Raw genomic sequence first — 15,912 nt, 5'->3', positions numbered from 1 at the left:
CAGTTCTTCGATGGTACATTACAGCAGCTTAGGCATCCATAAATGAAAAGTATAAGTACAGCGGAACGTTTTTGAAAGCATAAGCCTTTAGTAGTTGGTCAGCTATTGCCAAAAGCCTGTCGGAACTCAGCGTTTACCTAGTGGCTGCAAAGTTCGTAACACGTAAGCGGTTTCATATTTTTTATAGAAAATATATATTTACATAGAAGATATTATATATATATATATATATATATATATATATATATATCATGTTTTTTCGATACTCTAGTGTTGTTCGTTATCCTAGCACGATGTGATATGAAAGTTTGCTCTTCCTTTAAGGTCATTGTTTGCTTGTGCCGATTAGCAATTTATTTACTACTCGTCAACATCTGTATGCCTACGTAGTATCTACCACTAGTATCCAGTAGAAATTAACGTCTTGAACATTCAGTCAGTAACGGACCGGTTTATTTCGAAAGCAGCCATGCGACCCATTAGCCGCCCCAGTGACTAACCGAGCGGTAAATCCCCCCGAACGTTCTCGGTGTTTGAGGTTACCTCATCGGCCGTGGCCTGAGTAGCCTATTGCTGGCTGGCTGATAAAATGCCCTTTTACCTTTATTGCAACATATCGTCATAAAAGCGATGCATCCAAACCTCAGTCTCGTAACCATTCATGAATGTTCGTACGCATACTACGTTTGCTTGGTGCGGTCTGGACGAGAGGAAATCTAGGACGATGACCGGGCTAGCAAGGAAAGACACAGACAATACTGATTACCGGCCAGCGCAAAACGAAAAGAAATTGTCGCCACAGAACGATAACGAAGGTGGCGGACCTTCATTGGCAGCGGAAGTTTGTGCTGTATCAAAAAAATTGCAGATGATCTGGCGACCTTTGTCAAGAAAACAGCGCCGTCTAGTGTATATGTGATTAAGTCTTCTAAATACAACACAGTATCGAATATGAAGATCGGTATGGTCCTTTGAGCATCCGTAAGAGTGTGTGGAAGTTGAATACTTAATCATTAGGAAGCGCCCTTTGTTGCTTAATGACTTTTTCGTATTAGGATGAGCACTGATTCCCTCAATTATATGAATATATTACTGCTAATAATTGTTTCCAGAGCAGAATAAATTAGCTTTCGCCGAAGTTAGCCTATAATGATATACGGACACTAATGGAAATCATTGATTAACGTGTAGTTTGCAAAATTTACCAATGTAAAGGACGGGATATCTGTGTGTATCTGCGTCTAGCTTCCGCACTTCGACGAACCCGAAAGAGCCGCATGTTGATTCGTTATGTGATTATTATTATTTCCTTTTTGAAGTGGCCTTTAGCGACGTACAGCCGTCAATCCATCCCTGCGCTCTGTCTTGCCCGACAACGAACATTGAGAATGTCATCCGTTGGAAGCTCATGTATTTAAGCTTTGCCTGGGTCTGAATCGACCGCAGCATTATCGAGCGATTGCGGTTAAATGAACATGACGGCGTCTCAGGGGGGCACCGGGTTAACGTCCCCGGGACTTCGGCGCAAAAACCTTCACTCTTTTTTCAAGGCCAGGCCGAAAAAAAAAGTCGTTGCCAGCACAGTTACAACATTAGTTTGTGACCCGCGGTCCGTTCATTTTCATTCTCTTTCATTTACCCTACCGCAGCCTGGATTTGTTGATGTCGAAGGCACACTCTTGTCTCCTCGGTGCCTCTAACCCCACTTCTTCCATTGATGGGAATTGGGTTCACCCCATCAGTTAGAAGGTATGGACATTATTGAGTAGTGTATGGGTAGTGCACTGTTCATTCGATGTGTCAGACATCCGTGCGTCCCTCGAATGGGCTTTTCGACAACTCCGAACATCGACTAGACACCATAGACAACGTGAGGCGTTTCTGCGAGAACTGGCAGAGCTGGTATCCGGTCGTGCAGCCACGAAAGACGCATTCGTCTGCTTAGGTTTCTGAACAGTGTACGAGGTAAGGCCGTTTATCGATAAACGTTCGTTCGATAGCGGGGTGAATGCAGTGTGAGCACTGCGGATTACTGGAGCTTCGGTGTCTGAGTCCTGATCAACGTCAGCATTCAACAAGATCTTCCACACAGAGATAACCACAGAGTGCAGAGCGAAGAAGTGTGTATACGTCTGCGTGTGTGCGCGCGCGCGCGCGCGCGCGCGCGCGTGTTTAAAAAGCGAACCGACAGCCTCAGAAATGGTACCGTTAAAGATTCGTCGAAGCTATGTGATGGGGTCCACGACGGATGGACTGCATACGAATGCGGCGACTCGGGGAAAGCAGGAATCGTTCTTCTCATAACGAAAAAACAACGGTCTCGGACTAGAGAACGAAAATCAAACCGATATCAGAACGCCAATATTCATCATCGATACGTTTGTTCGAGGTTGTCGGACGTAGGTTGTGTGTGCTCTAACCTGTAGAACGAACCCGTTTTGCCACCATTCTTCCTCGATCTAGACCGGCGGCATCGCGCTCGTGTTCCCCTCCTAGCCGGATGCTTTGTTGTTCGCTAGTATGACTAGGCAGGCACCCAAGCAACGGAAGAAAAATGGACATCAACGGAGACAATGCCAGAGGGCTAAAGCGTACGACGTCTAGTAGAATGGGTAAGATACTTCCAATTTTTAGACACAATAGCATGCTGATAGACCGTGGGCAATTAACAACACGTGTATAACACTTATACACGTAAAACTCGTGAGCAAAAGGGTATTCACAAGTTTTGCGTGTTTACTCAAAAAAAACAACAGGAGAGGAATAATATTTTAGTTTACATATTTGAAAAGAACCTAGAATACAGCGTACCTTTTCGAGCGACTTTTATGGCTACTAAATGAAGAGTACGTCGATTATAGCAATATTACAAAACCTGAAAATTCTTGTAGAGATATTCATTGTGGTTGCCACAATCTTGTCGAACTTACCGAATCGAATACCTATATCTTTTATGCGATATTATAAAAAAACAAAAAAATTAGGACGGTACGCTTTGAGTCTAGTTAGTTAGCCTTTCATAAAGGGCATTATTCTATTGGAGATTGTATTCCATAGGCCACCGCCATTGATTGTCCAATGCCGCATCTTTTGCAGGTGAAAGCAAGGTGCAGTGAGTGGGCCCCTTCGCGACCCGGTGGAATCCGCCTTTATCTATTTTTGCCTGTCAATGAATAGTAAGCCTGCACGTAAGTTTCCTTTGCCTTGCCCACTTGTTTCTCGCTGTAGTCGGAGAGGTAGGACGCAGCCACTGATTTTCTTGAACTTGCTTGCAAACTTAAATAGATCAAGAAAAATGGCCATTAGTCAATCATGAAGGCCAGGGGGCAATACATAGATGAGTGGTGTGCATTCAAGCGATGATGATTGAGTAATGAGTACTTCAATGACTTCAATCGGTAGTAGTCTAGTGCAAAGTGGCGTGTTTGTAATTTAGTGAAACCGGGTATTCATTCTTTATATAATTATTATGTAATAAATGTCAGTCGCTGCCCGCTCAGTTTTTTTTCCATATTATATATACTACACGATAAGTATGATCAAATAGAAGTAATTTTGACAAACATTTTTTATATACGTTATTCTTACATCGAGTTCTCTCGAAAATTACTTGTATAGAGATCTCGCATCGATGGACTGTATTGTACACTTTGACTGTTTTTCGTTGACGGATGAACCAGAAGCAAGTATCAGGTTGGTGTTTATTGGGATTTCAAGACGAGAGCCACCGAATCAATTAGAAAAAGTGGACGTCGGATTTCTTCAAAGTTGATAGTTAACTCTGAAGAAATCCGACGTCCACTTTTTTTAGTATACGTTTCGTTTTAACGTTAAAAACGACAAAGTAGTATTTCACTTACTATGGGAAAATTCAAAGTGTGAATCAGCCCATATATTTCGGATAGTTGTGGCAAAGCATGGGCGTAAGCCAACCGGTTTTTTAGGTCGGTTCAATCGTAAAGACAGTGATTTCGACCATCTTGGTCTATTCTAAGAAAAATCACAAAACGAAATTTTACCAACCAAAACGATAAAGATCATGTAGTTTAGCAAAGACGAATCTGTTAGCTAAGTCTGATAAATCGGTTAATTTTATTTATTTTAAGTTGGTTTTAAGTTATTCAAATATGAGGAACTAACATGAGTTTAACGTTTACAGATATATTGTTCCCATTCCACGATTATAAAGCTTATTAAGACTTGTTAAAATCCTTATACCTATGTGATTCTAAAAAAGTCAAGGTACCGCTTCTTTTCTGGTCAAGTTATCCACAATTACACGGGTTAGAAAGTTCATTAAAAAATGACCGATTAATCGAACAATCTCTTTCAAAGTGTATATACCACGTATCGTGTACACCTATTTTTGAGCTGTGCTTGAGGACAATGTAAAGGCTATTTAGCGTCTCCCTATAGTTTTTTCTGACAGCGATGTATTCTGGGCAGGTTAAAATTCAGAGGAAAGGATTTTTGCACTCGACTTTTCCGAAAAAGTTTTGAAGACCCGCATTAATCACGTTTCTTCACTGTTTTCTTTCTACTGGGGTTAGGCCCATTATAGTTTACATTTCTTAGCTTACCGTAGCCATATTTCGCCTATGTATCTAATTTCTTTGAAATTCAATATAAACATCATGTTTGTTGAAATATGTATATTTTTGTCCAATTATTTTAGTATTGTTTAATCTTGTTCAATAACAACAGTGATAGAGTTCATATTTTTAGTCATTTACTTGAGGATTTAAAAGGCTGATTCATGACATATAAGCCTTATAAGATTTTTACTTCAACTATTGTTATATAGAGGAGTCAAAAATATATTTTCAATAGGCCCTTAAAAATCGAGTTTATAGAAAAACAATTTAAGTCTGCCTGACTGGCGGTTTCCGCGTGTTCTGCCTATAGCGGAAGAAGCCCTTTAAAGTACCGTTTTTATCGCTGAAAAATACGTATATGTGCGAAGGTCGTGGGTATAAAAACCAACTATTCGGCCAATTGCGGTTGTGCAGAATACTTATAAACGTAAGTGGCTATTTATGGTTAATAAATTTTGCTTTCGATACGTTGGTTTCTTTCCGTGACTCGACTGCAAGTTGACAGGAGTCCAATTGGGGGTAGTGGACGAATTTGTGATATACAGCAAAAGACTCTTCCTCTCTGCACACCTCGTTATTCATACTCCATAAATTTTAGTCCGGCACCCATTCTCCAGATATTTACGCACAGCCGCTTGCTGCTCTTGCAGGAAAGACCCGAGTTTTACTACTAGGAACTACTAGTTAGTTTCGCTGGAATACGAAAGATTATGAACTCCGTTAGTGTAAGCACCGTCTACCGTACAGTCCCGTTACCAATCATCGTTATCGATACATTTGTGTACCCTTTGCAATGGGATAGTTATGGTTAATTTTCAGAGGCCGTGCATTTGCTACCGCCGTTAGTAGGTTCGTTGAAAGCGTGTGGCTCTGTGTTGGTAGCGATGCGGCATAATTCGGGATTTTTTTGGTTCGAGCAGTTCACACGAGGAAGCATCCTCATTTCCCAAGTCTGTTAGTCTCACGCCCTTCAAGGCGTAGACAGGGACGCTTTTCCAAAAAACAACAGGCGCTCTTGTCGAATATGAACCGTCTTTATGGAATACACGATCTACGAGTACTTGCACCCAGCGTTTTTACGTCGTGGTTCCTTGAAATCCTGCACTTTCGTTGACAAATCGATGTTTCATGGAGACTGCGCGTAATGCAGCTGGCCCTCTCCTGCTCGGTAATTTTATCACTTTCTTCGCGCGACAGAAGACATACGATCTTATTTTTCTATCCTTAGAAAATGTGTTTGGTAACATTTTTCGAACGGGGAAACTAACTAGACGAGTCTGCTTCAATGTTTTACTCGTTGTTGAGGTCGACACTTGCACCGCATCACTGAATCACCCGAGCTGTCGTTAGCCAAATATCCGTGAATTTGTTACCGTTGACAACCGCAATATTATGATTGTAAATTTAGCCGAACTGACTTGAGGTAAGGTTATTCAAGTAAAAAAAAAAGCCGTAAAAAACACGATAAGCATAAATTTGTTGAAACAAGTCGGACGATTCGAAATAAATTGTGCTGATATGACCTTACTATCTTAATATGCTAAGGCGACGGGCAGCTTTGTATGTGCACGCCTTTTTAAAGGCAAACATGGACGCCCCGAACCAAACTATTGATGTACAAAAGTAACATTTTAGAAACACACAATTGTTTCAATTGGTTGGAAACTAAAAACTTCTTTAAATCATACAGGCAATTTTGTCAATAAAAAATCTCCGAAAATTTGAAGGAAAACGATGTACCGCCGGTCAGTAAACGTAAGCTTTCAGCACATATTTGTTCACTGCCTAATACGATTTTTCCGTCGTTAATAGTCGCACACGCGAAGCAAACCTTGTAAAAAAGGTAACAGGAACAATTACAAATAACGTAACTTGTGCGTATCTTAATTGTGACGAAATTATAGTATTATCTATTTACAAAACTTCATAAAGTTGAGCTGATTAGAGAATTTCGTATTTCAAGGTCAGAGCTAATAGCCTGAGCAGACATCAGAGTTTGAGTTCCGCTCACTTTGGGTCACCATGTAAACGTACGAAGAAATCGCAGATTTTAAATGAAAACTAGCGAAAATCACGTACAAACGAAATCGTCGCAAACATGAATCGTTTTTTGGAAAGCGTGCGTGCTAAGTTTAGAATTGCTAACCCCACAACCTGATGGTACTAATGTAGAATACAGATCTTGTATAAACAGCTGGATATTGAATGCACGAAAACTACGTTGTAAACCGTCCGATGCAAATAGGACGTGCTTTTGGAAGAACTAATTTTTAGAGATTTTCACTCTTTTGTGTTTCCATTAACTTGCAGCTTTTTAAGAACAATTGCGCCTCTGTTTCTTTTTTCAGTATGTTGATGTCGGTTGTTCGTAAGAAAGTCGTTTGCCAGATACAGAAATATCTGTAATCGTCTTAATTCAGGAGACAAAAGAGATTTTGAGAGAGGCTGCTTGTTGCTTAACAAACAACGAGAAGAAAACTAATTTTATTGAAAATATTTTATGGGAGAGTACAATAGACACACAATTTTGCACAAAGACGATTATGTAATTTTGGTGTCTGTAATTGTTGATAATAATTTGAGTGAAAGTAACTAACCTGGTCACGTAATCCGTTGCTACGGTTTATCTGCGGCTGACTTTTTTTTTCAACTCAGAAAATGAAAAAGACAGTTTTGATGTAATCATGTTGGAAGTGAAGCTAAACTGCTAGCAGCTTCTTCGACGATCGCCTACAAGCATTGATTCTTGATAGCGCCTACTTTCTGACTATAAACCTACTCTCTAGATGATCTCTATTTTGTTGTGACCCTTTCTCCAGTGTCGGAATAAAACACGAGAAAAGCCGTCGCAACAGTACCCTTGTATTGCTTACGTTGCATAGGAGTTACAGTGCGTATCGCATATTGGTGGACCGGAGACACTTTTAAACAAATGTCGAGATTATTGCACGCTTGAGACTTCAATCCGAGAGCAGTTAAGCAGTTTCAGATTGAATGGCCTATCTATATAACATGATTCTGGTCCATCCGAGTCTGTTAAGTCTGCTAACCATCTCTTGCGGTCGAGCGAAACAATAAGCTTCAACCCGCGTTTACCAAAGACCACAACGAGTTCTTGGGGCACGTTATGTAAAACGTAACGAGGTCAGTGATACAGTCACTTTCTTACTAATCAGCCAGTTATGATGCTTCCTATTTTAAACGATTGGGTTGGGATAAAACGTTAACCCTTAATCACATCATTTTATATTTTTGTTATTTAGTATGAGATTTTTGGAAGCACGCTTGGTCGTTCTAAATTTCTCCAAGAATTAGCGCGATTACGAAAACCAACAACTCAGAAAATTTACCGATAGTGATTCCTCTAATCAAGTGCATAGCTGGCTACACCTATAAAATCTGACACTCTGAAAAAACGAGTCATTATTGTCTAGTCTACCCGTTAATCTTAATTTCTGAATACCTGAAAAAGCTTAGGTATCTGTGATTCCTATGTAATATCCCACCCAGATCCAGCTTTCACAAGGTCTTTAGCTCTCCGATTTTAGTAACGCAATGCTAGGAGCTTCCAACGTCAGAATCTCCGACAATATTGTATCTGCATAACTCATGGAGGGTTTCTGATTTTTAAATGTTTCTACCCATTTATTCCTCATTTTATACCCATTTATTATTATTATTATTATTATTTATTATTACCCTGCGAGATATTCGTTTTTCATCTCAGCGTCAAGGGTTAAGTTTTCGTGACTGCTTCATTACCCGTTACAGCATGCGTTCTGTTGCTAGTTTTCACTGCCTTTTGAATGCCTTTTATCTCTTTGTCCACGTTTGTGCTAGAAACTTTGCAGCTCAAAAGGCTTAGGCAGAAAGTCTGCTCTGCTCAACTGAAGCTTTGTCGGGCAGAAATAAACAAAGAAAATGGACCGTCTGCTTCCCTTACAAAAAAAAGGATCAGAATGAGGAAAAGACAGCAAGTCACCAAGTCTCCACATATGAACAGATACAATGCCGCAAAAAAGTACGGGAAATAGAAACCGATGGGAAGAGGTTCGATACAAGCAAAACATTTTCATAGTGCTGGCTTGCCTGCCTACAGGCTCTTTTCTTGCTTTGTGTAATTCGTGCAGTAGGCCTCCCAATACTAACTAGACCACCTACTAGACCTACGCAACCTACTTATGCCATCTCAGTGGTTTCTTTTACTCTTCTATTTAAAAAAAAACTTGCATTGCAAATTAGATTCCGTCATGGGTCGAGGGTCTGTGTTTTCCTGTTTAGTGTATTTAAGCCACTCACGCACCATCCATAGGGGGTACTTTGTGCTACTGACTTTGCCTCGGCCTTCGACTTCCTAAAGGAGTACGTTAAAGTCTATATAGACGGAAGGTAATCTACACGCGCTACTATAGGCTTTCCGAACATACTGTTTCGGTTTTTCGCTTGTACATGGTAAAGATGTGAAGAACAAGCCGACGGCGATGGATTGCTACCCCTCAAGCCGTGCGAATCGATGCAGCCAACGAAATGTCAGACGACAGAAAGCAGACTAGCAGCTTCACCGGCGACGTCCACGGATCAGCAAGGTACATAGCTAAAAAGGATACATCGCTGCGGCTGTGGGTGTTTTACATGGGGGGAATACACAATGGGGGAAAACGCAGAGGAAAGCGAACAAAAAATAAACGATTGTGAAACTTTAATATATATTATATAAGGAGTCGTCGAAGAATAAGGTTTAAGTGGCAAAAAACGTCCAGAATTATGACATGAAACTAATTCATAATTATTGTAATAACAACCATCAGCATCGACATCGTTTTTATAGTCCTTGTAATACAAGGTTGAACGGCTAAATCTCTGGTTTTCCAAACCGCAGGCCACTGATTCGAGTCCCGTAACCTTGTACTTCATAGGCTTAATGTTAATTCGTAAAAAACATAATACGTCCATTTGACAATATTATATTTATTTGCACCAAGTGATCACTCAATAACTGTTTTATTTTTTTCTCCTATATGTATTCTCTAATACCTATAAAGGTAATTGGATATTTTTGAAGAAAAATGATTCGGTAGAAATTTTCTTAGTGAGATAAATCTATACGAAGCAGTTGAGATTATCGTTTGCTTCCAATAGAAGTTATTAACAAGATTCACTGGGAGCAGGAGGATACATTTGATTACATTGCTAGTGAGATGCACGATCTTACCGTGACATAAGATATGGAAGAAACTAGATGATATTTTGCCAGTAAAATAAACTTTTTTACAACCAGCACGTACCGTCAAACTGTGTGCACGCGTTTCTGCACATAATGTACCGCAACATTCTTAAGGGAAAAATATCACAATGGATAACGTGTGCTACCTCTTCGCAGAAGGAGACACCTGTTTTCTTCTCATATACTTACTAACAACCTTTGAATCAGGATGAACTCCTGGAACCGCGGTTATCACTTCACAGTCCTCTGGCAAGTAAGCAAAGGTAAGGAATGAAACGAAGGAACGTTAGATAAAAGGACTAGCCAGTCTGTCTTTATCACCCGTTGCTTCTGGCCCATGCCAAAAGCCCACGTCCATCCATCAATTGTTCCTGTCCTTCTGTACTCACGTGTAAAGCGCTCCTTTGGCTAACATGATCGTTTCGCAAGTTCTCGTCCAAACTATTAGAGAACTGGCCATCCCCGGCGGTAGAGTGCGGCGTCGGGGTAGCGTCTGGCGATACCGGGTCGGTGGTTTGTTTGTGAACTTTTGGGCTACGATGCTTGTTTTAGTCGCGCCTGTATTTCTTCGGTGCTACTAACTGACCTCAGCAGCCGCTGCTCTTATCCCTCTGGCCTACGAACTTAAGCATACACCTCAGTAGTAGTAGTAGTAGTAGCGGTTACTGAGATCCGGACCGGCTGCATCTATCTCATTGGCTGCGTTCTACTTTCACCAGCGGCAAACGTAACGTTGGACTAGCTGTATGTACGCGTTAGGATAAACGACGTTCGGAACGTTCTTTGTACTACCACTTGTTTGAGCAGCACACGGAGATACTTCTTCTATCTTTATACAGTACGCACTGTGTATGTTTGTATTTTCTGCGTACATATGTATATGAGGTACTGTCATTTGTTTGTAAAATTGCATGTCCACGCAGTCGAAACTGGTGCTAATGGCTGATGTAGAGAGCTGGAATAACTAGATTAACTAAGTAGTCGTGACAGCCAAGTGGATAACATATTTGCCTGCTAATCTTAAGGACACATGGTGGTCTAAATCCGAACTGGGCCATAGACACAATTGGTTTCCTCGTGAGAGCCAGCCATCTGATAGAACGTCTAACGGCAATGCCGGACGTAATGCACGAAACATAGGTACTTCGACTAACGAACATATCGGCTATAGCTAGTATTGAAAATATGTCGCATAGATGAAATTAGTGGATACTTATATTTACTTTACGCGAATTCAAGTATATGGGCTTGTTGTTTTGCTGTTTGAGAGATCCCTTTTCCACTGTCTGATACAATAGAACAATTGCACAATAAAGAATCACTCGAAGGCTAAATGCTGTAAAACAATACGTTTCTTTATTTACGTGGGCGTGAATATGATAAATTGACATCAGTTATAGAACAATATCTCGGAACAAAGGCTACTGTGTATTGTTACATCGTCCGAAGATGGAAATGTCATATTAAAAATTGCGCCGTGGTGTCGGCACAAAACTGTCTCGTAGTTCCTTTAGATGCATTATTTATACGGGTGAAACAATTCAAAAAGACGATAGTTGAATCACTCAACGAAATATGGCGGTGTGTCATGCCCACATCCGCAGCTACCGCAACAGCCTCAGGCCGCGTTATGCTAGTAAAACACCATACGATACAATCCTCATAGGGGGTCACTAAAAAAAAAAAAAAAAAACACGTCGACACTTTGTCATGTTTTATCAATGTCACCGAATTGTTTTTTTACAATTTCTGCCTAACAATAACTAGTACTCGTGTGATCCACTAATTGACTACTGCAGATGGCAGTTATCTGTTAACATATGATTACCAATTGTTAAGATGCCAGATACTAATGCAATGCATGGACGAAAAATGCGAGGATCGGGAACATCCACACCTGAGCATATCATATGTTACTTATCGCTTGCTTATTATAACTGTCCAAACTAATACGGTTTCTACACTGCACTCCTGATTATACACAAAATTATCTAGTTATTTATGGTCTGTAATGCATCTGCGATTGGCAGGCATCTATCGTTTGTCCAGTGTCCTTTGCCCCTGCATTTTCTTGCAGCCACTCCACGTTCGGCCTTCTACTTCACAATAGCATTAGCACCGCTTATCCTTGTGCTGGTTATATCATGCCATACTACAATTCATTCGATTGCGTTTTTTTTCGTTTTGGCTTCCAGCTTCTAGAACCTTTCGATGTAAACACTTTCTTGTCTGCCTCACCGCCTACTTGTCAGTGGCTTATGTTGCGATCTTCTTTCGAGTTCCTTCTTAGACTTATCAGCCAAAGAGATGGGCGACTAACGGGCCAGGACGTAGGCGCTAATCTTGAACAGCCCTGTTGAAGGCCTTGCAAGGTTCTTCAGTGGTAAGTAACCCCTTCGTTATGCTAATACCTACAGATCCTCTTCTTCTCCTTCTCGCCCCCTGCTATCATCCGGCTTTGTTCATAGTTTTCGCTGAGTTGGGCCTACTCTGGATCTAGAACTGCGTTATGACAATACTATCGTATTAACAATAATAAAAGGACCAATAGGACCAGCACGGCGAGCCAGTGGCAGAGTAAGATCGGCTAGAACCAAAATAAACGAAAACCAGATGTCAAACGTTGCTTCAACAGGTAGCCGGCATCCCGCTCGTTGCCTATAGTCCACTGCAGTCAGTTACTGTACCGTTGTTCGTTAGCCGGTTTCATAACGGATAAAAATCGCTTTTTTTTGTTACAGGGCGACAGAAGGCAAAAGACAGAAATCTTTTCTTATAGGATCAATGTCCAGCCAACATCACTCCAGCCCTATACTGTAGGAAACACGGCTGTAGCACAGGATCACATCGGAAAACGCCGCAGCGATCAGACTGAACAAAGTGCATTTTTATTCGTGTGCTTCATCATGGGCCTTAAGTGAACAAGCCATATGGAAGAAATCACGCGTTATGAGTGAACAACATTTGTCTCACTTACACTCTTAACGAAACACGCTTAGCAAGCTTCCGGATCAATGAACGCATCAAAGGCTGTGTCTGCGTAGTGGATTAGCCTGCAGATGCCCTCACAGGACCACAGCAAATTGAAGCGTAACGCATGCCCTTGTTTTCTCTTGCCCTTAATGTTTACAGGGACTTTTTGCAGCAGCTGAGTTTCTTTCTTTTTCACAGAAAGACAGACACAAGCGAACAGTTGACAACAGGGAAGCGAATTATGCTAAAAGAAAGTGTTTGAGTCTTTAAATGTAACAGATTGAAGCAGTTAACGGCCTTGTGCTAGGGCTACTATTGCTGTCGCCATTGCCGTTAAGAAATTCATCCGTAAAAGCATTCCCAGCGTTTGAGTGCTGTTCTAGACGTATACCTTCACAAGGGTGAACCGTGGTAAATAGGCCGTGCAGGGTTGCTCCGAAAGATGAAGCGGGCCAAGTTTGAGTGAGGCCAGAGGAATAACCTCTCGGATCGCTATATAAACAATAGTTTTCCACGTTGATCCAAGTAGTCTATCTACGTATCTAAAATTTTATTATAATATGATTTTTAGCCTTTTTTCGTACGACGCACGAATTTTGCTTTTTTAGGTATTACGCTGAATAAACCAACCATTGGAAGATGCGTGAATGATCCCTTTAAAAACAAACAACAGGTGACACAATCCAACGGAAATGTTGAGTTCTTCGATGTTATTTTTTGAGAACTTTTCCCTTCTAGAAATGCAGAACAAAAACTGGTGAGTACTTTTTTTTATTATAAAGATATCGATTTTTGTTTATCTAATAGGAAGTAACTACACTGTTACATTCTGAGCCTCTCGGAATAGTCAATTGCGAATATATATTATACGTACATATATAACATGCATGTTCATAACGATCTCACTCACTTTAAAACATAGCAAAAACGTCGCAGGAATAAACAGACGAGCTCACAGCATGTTATTTTTTGTTCAGTGTAGAACGCAACCCAAGTCGCAGAAAAAAGGGCAAAAAATACTGATGACAGCTTGGAAATGTTATTTTTATGGCCTTATGATAAAAGCGGATCATTGCACAGAACGTATGGCAAGCCTCTTCATTAACAGTGTTAAACATTCAGTGACTAAAGACAAAGTAACCCTGGACAATAGCTGGTTAATTTGCGCGTCGATTTTCCAAGACGAAGAGTTTGTAATCATGGAAATAGTGAGAAATCAAACGCTAAGTGTTCTAAATGACGTTAAACCACTGGCAAGCCCATCACATAGCAGGATAGGTTCATACTAGGCTGGGCTGTCACAGTCAGTAAGAGAATCTGAAGGGAACTGCAGCTAGGCTTTACAATTCTATAGAGAGACGGTAAGCCTCAGGGGTCGCACGGCCTGAAGTTAAGAGGGTCCGTTTCTTCGCTATCTGGTCAAGTCATTCTTCAGGCCTACTTTATGTCCAGGCTTTAAATTGTTGAATGACATCGGAGCACAAGGTCCGGTATGTTTGTCCTACGTACGAAGCAATGATTGGCCTATGGTTTTACCTTTTTCACTGTCATTGCATTTGTGCACCACGTTGCGCAAAAAACTCAAAAGCCAGTTACATACATTTTCATTTAAAACCTGCAGGTGGATGAGCCGATTCTAAAACCCTCGATTTGTCTATGTCTTGAAACAGGTAATTAACTGTTTCCTAATTGTTGTCTTTCTTCTGACAAAAACCCTGCAACATATTCCCGGTTTTAATTTACATTACGACTGCACCATAGCATGCATTCATTATATACACATAAAGTTAAGTAAAAAGTTTTCGCTTAGATACGCTGATTGCTAATGATATTGTTTTCATCAGTGATTCTTATCAAATCAAAGGAGAACAAGCAGAAAGTGTTATTATTTGCCGGTTTTCGTTAAATAATTGAATTTTTAAAAAAAAATTTAATTACTCGAACGACAAACCATGGCCGGATTACCGTTCTGAGTCGTACTAAAAAAAGATCAAAATGGAAAAAGGGTGCAACCATAAAAAAATTTCTTTCGAAATTTAAAAAAATATCGGTAAAGTGCGTCTTATGCAGCCCAAATTTCGTTATACAATCTTAGTAATTTGGAATCTATTGTTTCCTTTGTTGGAAGTTGTCATAAATTTAAATAAATTCCTGATCTTTTTCTGTGTACTGCAACAATGATTCCGTAACCGTAATATGAAGATGAATAGCCTAAGAAGTCTCGTATCGCCTGATAGTTCTCTAATGTTTTACCCGTTTACCATTCATATAGTAAAGCAGTGCATAGCTTGATAGGCGCAAGGAGGAATTTTAACCTCATTACAGACCTCAGCGCCGCAACACAATCTCGGCTCCTCAAGAATAAAATGGTCGAAAGAAACAGCAAACTGTACTGTATGTGGAAAATTGTGTTGAAAAAAAAATATTGGACGAGCTGTTCCTTGCCGAGAACGTTGATAAGACGGGATTTGACCTGAAGAGGCTTATAGGTGTTTGTAAGTTTTACCAGGCATGCAAAACAGATACACAGAACCTACTATGCTCTCCATACGTCCTGCCAAATAATGCTACTACTACAACGAGAACGAATTTAACGTACGTGAAAAGCGCAAAAAAACATACGAATTCGCGTACGCTAAAAAACAACCCACCTACTGCAGTAAAAGCCTTATGGTTAAATATATATATATATATATATATATATAGCGCAACCATTGTCGCCGATCCAGTAAGATCTCTATGTCAGTGCTTACGGTTTTTCCGTGCTTCATAGCTTTTTCTGTGATCTGTTTTTGAATATATCTGCAGTGTCCGTGCTTTGTTATACTAGTCTGTTATATGCAATGTTTGGGCCTAAGCTCATCGATGGCTCGTACTGATGCTACCCTACTTGGCGGCCACAATGTTACTCGCGCTCTCCTTGTATTATACTACTAAGCGATATTGCGATAAGTTAGGTTACTCTGCTATGTGGCAAAGGTGCCAAATCTGCAGCACCCCGCCGTGGGACAGAAAATGAGCCTGTAGTCAAGGCTGCCAAGATCGACACTGCTGATTCTGATTGAGAATTCATTGAACACCTGCTTCTTATCTTTCCCCTTTCGGAAGGTTGACTGGTCT

General features: G+C 40.6%; 1 long non-coding RNA gene across 2 annotated transcripts; it reads left to right on the top strand.

Moving 5' to 3' along the window:
• Positions 1–2,152: 2,152 nt before the first annotated feature.
• LOC147751997 (uncharacterized) lies at positions 2,153–7,707 on the top strand. Of its 2 annotated transcripts, none has more exons than XR_015315312.1 (4): positions 2,153–2,612; positions 3,097–3,188; positions 3,619–3,693; positions 7,415–7,707. It is a non-coding gene; the product is annotated as an uncharacterized LOC147751997 (long non-coding RNA). The 2 variants fall into 2 exon arrangements; XR_015315313.1 differs by lacking the exon at positions 7,415–7,707 and adding an exon at positions 6,944–7,131.
• The last annotated feature ends 8,205 nt before the right edge of the window (positions 7,708–15,912 follow it).

The sequence above is a fragment of the Varroa jacobsoni genome, unplaced genomic scaffold, assembly GCF_002532875.2.
Source record: "Varroa jacobsoni isolate VJ856 unplaced genomic scaffold, vjacob_1.0 contig00596, whole genome shotgun sequence".
Taxonomy (NCBI): Eukaryota; Metazoa; Arthropoda; class Arachnida; order Mesostigmata; family Varroidae; genus Varroa; species Varroa jacobsoni.
This window is presented reverse-complemented; position numbering and strand designations above follow the sequence as displayed.